The following is a 5,996-nucleotide window of genomic DNA, read 5'->3' as shown; positions in this document are numbered from 1 at the left end:
TGTCTGTGTCCTTGTTTTATGTATCGTTCCTTTGCAGTCGTTCTTGTGAATGAATGAATGAGGGCGGCAGTAGCTCGGTCTGTAGAGACTAAGGTTGGGAACTGGTGGGTTGCTCGTTCAAGTCCTGGTGCAGATCAAGGCTGGAATTGTTCCCGGCAGCTGGAGAGGTGCCAGTTCACTTCCTGAGCACTGCAGAGGCTTAAGCAAGGCACTGAAAGATTGGATGGCAGACAATTGCTTACAACTAAACTGTGATAAAACAGAGGTCATTATATCTGCCCCTGGGGCTTTTGTCAAGCCTGTCCTGCACAATCCAGGCATTTATTTTGGTCAGTCTCTGTGACTTGACCATCATATTAATAGTCTAGTTTGCTCTTGTTTTTATCAGCTGAGAAACAGTGCCAAACTTAAGCCCATTGTTACCACAGCTCAGATGGAGATGATTATTGGACGCCTTCATTTTTTCCAGTTAGGATTACTGTAAATCACTTTTTACCTTTCTTAACAAAACATCTCTTCACTGTTTACAATGAGTAGAAAATGCTGCAGCCAGACTATCAACCAGGTCCTCCAAAAGGCCACATATCACTCCAATTCTGTTTTCTTGAAACTGGTTTCCCATCAATTGTAGAATACAATTCCAGATTCTTGTTATCACTTTTAAAGCCCTGCATGGACCAGCACCGGCCTACGTCACAGAACTGTTACGGCCTTACCCCCCCCCCCCCCCCAGCAGATCCCTTAGGGCTTCTGATCAGGGTCTGCTGGTAGTCCCACACACCAGACTGAAGACCAAGTTCAACTTTTCAGGTTGTAGCGCTGACACACTCTAAGATTTGTGGGAACTGTTGACTCTTTTAAAAAAGCATCTTAAGACCTATTTGTTTAGATTTGCTTTTGATGAATCTGTACTGATTTTTTCTGTTTGTTCTCATCCTTTCATAAAGCTCTTTGTGACTCTCTGTTCTTGAAAAGTGCTATATAAATAAAGTTATTATTATTATATTGTATATTTTAATTCAGGAATTAAACAGTGTGTGTATAAGCTCAGTTCAGAGCTGTCTCTTAAGTTTCTCTTCTGTCTATTAGAAGAGGAAAACTAAATTGATTTAGCTTGGGCCAGTATCAGACGGTGACTCATCAAATGCTCCCTCCTGACCTGGAGCAGGAGCAGACGGACTCATCAGAGACCCAGGATGTTTGTATATGTTTTAACACGGCATTAAAATAACCAATAAATTACATTATTGACATAGACACAGTTGTCCATGTGCAGCACACACACACGGTCTCTAACTTCTTCCTCCCTCAGACACAAAATAACAACAAGCAGGGGGCCCTCACATGCCCGGAGGCTGTGGTTGCCATGGAGACGGCTTGTTTGGTTCTCAGTCCAACGACTCTGTGAATGAACCTTGTGTTCAGGAAGTCTCTGGTTATGACATCATCGAGGGTGAAAAAAAAAAAAAATTAAAAAGAAAAAGCAGCACGTGGGCTTCTTTGCATGAGGCGTCTCACAGAGTCCCACTCAGACAGATATGACACGGTGACTCATCCGGCCTTTAGAGCCCCCGATGGTGTCATGAGTCCGGGACCGTGTGTACAGACTAACTGTGTCAACTCAAACAAGAAAACCAAATACATGATGAGCTTGGCATTTCATTCATTATCTCAGAAAAGAAGAGTGAGCTCATAGTGACACGAAGGGCATGAAGCTGATCCGGCCACATTCTGAGAATTGTAAAGAAATATTCCACAAGCTCAGATTTAAAATCCTGAAAGCTGAATCAGGAATGTCTGTATCACACCAACGTTTAATCCTTTCATAGTGGCAGATTTTAACATGGTTTAAAGTTTAAAAAAAATAAACATGAAATGGTGTTGGGGTGAGCGGCAGAGCGGCAGTACAAGAGGCTGTTTGTGTGGAATAAGGATGACATTGTCCCTCTGCAGACTCTTCTAAATGTTCTGAAGGATTTTTTTCAAAGAGACATGAGTCAGTTTCCTGAACCTCAGGTACTGAATGCTAAAGTATGCACTCCCATTGAACTTGTTAGGTGGAGCGCACATGGAACAACTTTGCATCAAAAACAGAATCCAAATAATGGAAATGATTCAGTGATGAACGCTGACATTATAATTATTTATTTTTGTGCCTTTGGCTTTTGGCTCTGCAGGATAGTTGGATTTTTTTTTTATTTTATCCGAGAAGCAAAATATTATTTCCATTGCACATGACCTTCACTACTTTACAGACTTCTTTGATCCACTTTAAGGTATTTGTGTCATGATTTTTGTTTTGCATTTTGTATTTGAGTTTCCCGTTTTATCCCAGTGTTGCTTGTTTCCCTTGTGTGTTAATGTTTCTTAGTTTTAATGTTAATTAAAGTTTTGTCTTCAGTGTCTTCTGTTTTATTTTGTCATTTCTTATCCTCGTGTATCTCTGTGTTTTGTTAGAATCTTGAGTTCTTTGTGTCTTCAGTGTTTCATGTATTTAGTTTGTAGATGTCCTCAGTGTTTCTTGTATTGGATTCCTGCCTCTGTGTTGATTGCCCTCATTGTCTTCACCTGTGTTATTAGTCTCACCTGTGTTTGATTACCCCTGTGTCTATTTAGTCTCTGTGTTTCTTCCCTTCTGTGTCAGTTCATTGTCGTTTGTCCGTGTTGTATGTCAGATGTGATATGTTAGCTGTCAGTCTCCCAGTGATTCCTTGTGGCTTACCTTTATTCCATTTTGACTTTTCAAGATAGTAAGTTTTTGTTGAAATAAATATTTTTATTTTTTCGTTCTGCACTTGGGTCCAGTTCCTGATTTTCCACACCCATGACAATTTGTCCATTGTTTGTCCCGCGACCTGCTGTGACTTTAAGAAAGGTGAGTGTAGTAAGTCTGAGTGTCTTTGTCTGTACTGCTTTTTTTAACCTTTCTTAAAATGTTCATCTATGAACAACAGAACCAGGAAGCTTACTTCCTGTGATGGTCCAAACATCAAACAAAGAGATGAGAAACTTAAGTAAAGTCCAATCTTACAGGTTTTACCTTCTCAGTCTGTTTGATAAGAACTAGAAGACAGATAAATACAAGACTCCTAAAATCAACAAACTTGGGTTTTCTAAGAAGCTCAAACAAGAAGTTCTGGAGTGAAAGAAGAAAGTCTAAAATGTGCTAAAATAAGCAAATGCAATAAATAAAACACACTTATGTAAAACAGTTACAGAGGATGAAGTTAACAATTCAACACCAGGACACATAACTCAATAAATACCTGATACAAAAAGAGTGAGCAAGAGGGGAGAGAGAGAGAGAAGTGAGGTTGAAATTTTAAAATATATAGCTTAAACTACCTTTTGATCCTCGACTGGCAGAGCTTTATAAATCAACTTGTAGGAGAAAATAATAGAGAAAACTTTTTGTTTTAAAGAACCTTCATAAACGGTTATTGTGCTTTAGAGCACGACGCAAAAAGAAGGAAACTCCGATGGCAACAGAAACTCAAACCTCAAGGGGTTAATGTTCAGTAAAGACAGAGTTCAAACAACACAGTGAAAATATCTAAATACAGCAGTAAGGAGGACGATGAGCCATCAAGATGTTTCTAAAAATATAAATATTGATCACAAATAAAGAGAACAGCAATAAAAAGTTAGATAATCATGTAACTGGTTTAATGATGGTGATGGAAACACTGAATGTACATGCTGTATGTCTATAATCTGTGTTACAGCGACAACTAGTGTAGAACAGTTAAAACTAACACTGAGCTGTAGTTCTGCTGACGGCCTGCAGAGGGAGACAACAACCCGTGACAGTGATTTCACAGCACAATGATCTCTTCAACAGCTCTCCACTGGAATCAAGAGACTGAGCTGAAGTTCATCACAGAACATAAGAGCTCTCCCTCTGCGGACAAATAGAAATACTTTTAACACCGACAAACTGGAAAAGTCTTTGACATCAGTATCATAAACTGAATCAAATTAAGAACATATCCACAGCTCGCAAAAGCTTCTTTGATAAAACAGCTGTACGCTTGTTTAGCTTTTCTAAATGCATTTCAATAACTGCAACATAAGCTGTAATTATATTCTGATAGATTTGGAACATAAGCATCCAGTAAAAGGCAGCACCATTATGTGCAACTGAAAATAAATAGGCCTACTTAACAAATTGCTGAGCAGAGGCTCCATTTCTTTTGGAGCATAAGGTAATATAAAGCAGGAGATTAACAGTCTGCTCAAACAGTGCCGAGTCTCTTCAGCTCTACAATTTGTGTTCACTTTTGGAAGTGTGCATCCAGCCTGAGAAAAGTTGGCCAAGCTTTGTGTTTAAATTATGCATTTTGAAAATGTGATGACTGTGACCTGAAAGAACCATCCACCCAATGTGCAACCTCTAACCTCTAGATCTTCAGAAAAAGGAAAGGGTTAGGATTACCGTCCATAAAAAGTTCAAATCCCTGTGTACCTCAATATCCAAATCTGGGTCAAAAGTTGTTTGGGTCTGTCTCAGTAGACAGCAAGACAAATACTGTCACTTTAAAAAAAAGATGGCGATGGCTAAAATGACAAAATCAAGGCTTCATAGTGGCTACTTCCTCTTTAATAAAAAGTATGTAACCAGTGAAATTCTATATGATATGGAATACTTTAAAGTTGTTGCTATGATAGATGGTCATAAACTTTGAGCAGAAAAAAAACAGAAGGGGCTGACCGGAGAAGCTCACTTTGGGCAGAGTGAATCATTTGGCTGTTTGTGTTCAACCACGCAACTAATCCTAAACACTTCAGGAGTTTTTCAGGAGTTATCTGCATGTGTGAAAGCACTATTCAAGTTCTGTTAGTTAAAAAGCAACGAGGTATTACTGTGACGTTTCTGTAAAATAATAACCGACTTGATTTGACATTCAGCTTTACAACAATTCCTCCCCAGCTCGACCGACTACGAGCCAGAAAAGCAGCTCCAAATCTTACATATTAGTATTCTGATCGCCTGTTTCTCTGTCCAAACCCTGAAAATGTTTATTTATTATCTTTTATAACCAGATGGTGAAAAAAGGCACTTCTTGCTGTGAAGTGATGCGCTGACATTCGCTCTGAAGTGGACCTGTTGCTCATTAAATCAGAGGGAACAACAGACTGCAGAGGTAAATACAGCTGCCGCCCACCAACACACACACACACACACACAACATGCCTTTAGTTTCCATCCTGGTCAGAGTTCCTGTGTTTATATAATATTTCCTTCTCACTTGCGGTCCACTCCTAACAGAGGAATAATGTATTTATTTATAGAAAATCTCTGGAGTTATAAAAGTCTTGCATTGTTTATCTGCATTTCTGTTCCCTCAGATTGATTTTTACTATAATAACAAAAACCCCTTTAGATTCAGGCTGAATGAGTTCTTCTATAGGAGGTTTTCTTTGAATGTATGGTACAGCTTTCCTCTGTACATGCCCCTCCCCCCCCCCCCCCCCCCCACACACACTGTTAGTTAATAATTTCCTGTGTTTCGCACAATGACTCGCAGCAGTGAACAGTGGGTGTGAACTGGTTCCATTTAATCAAAGGTGTGTGTGTGTGGGCGAAGGCAAGGTACTATATTCTGAGTATTGTGCCATATGTATGATGACCGGCTCACCCTTCACATACAATCACATACAGTATCTCATATTGTGCTCTGGTGTGTTGTTGATGGAGGATTAGAAACAGAGGTATAGATTTCTCTGCCTGTTGTTTGAGTACAAGAGGAAGCCAAGGCAGAGATTCTCGCTGTTCTTACACCTTGGGTTGTCGAGGGTAGTACGTGTGCATGTCCTCCGCTTGTCTGACAAAATGTATAGAAAACTTCAGGACAGCCTGGCCTCTGAAAACATCTCGAGTTGCTCTTCCACATCGGGAGATATGGGCCGTATCCGAATTGCCAAGTACCTACTATCCGTGCTGTACACTGTTAGTACCTACTATTCAGTAGGCAGATATTTGTTCCTCTTCCTTC

This window comes from Labrus bergylta, chromosome 12, assembly GCF_963930695.1.
Source record: "Labrus bergylta chromosome 12, fLabBer1.1, whole genome shotgun sequence".
In the NCBI taxonomy this organism is placed as follows: Eukaryota; Metazoa; Chordata; class Actinopteri; order Labriformes; family Labridae; genus Labrus; species Labrus bergylta.
The sequence above is the reverse complement of the archived record's forward strand: the minus strand, read 5'-3'. Positions refer to the sequence as shown.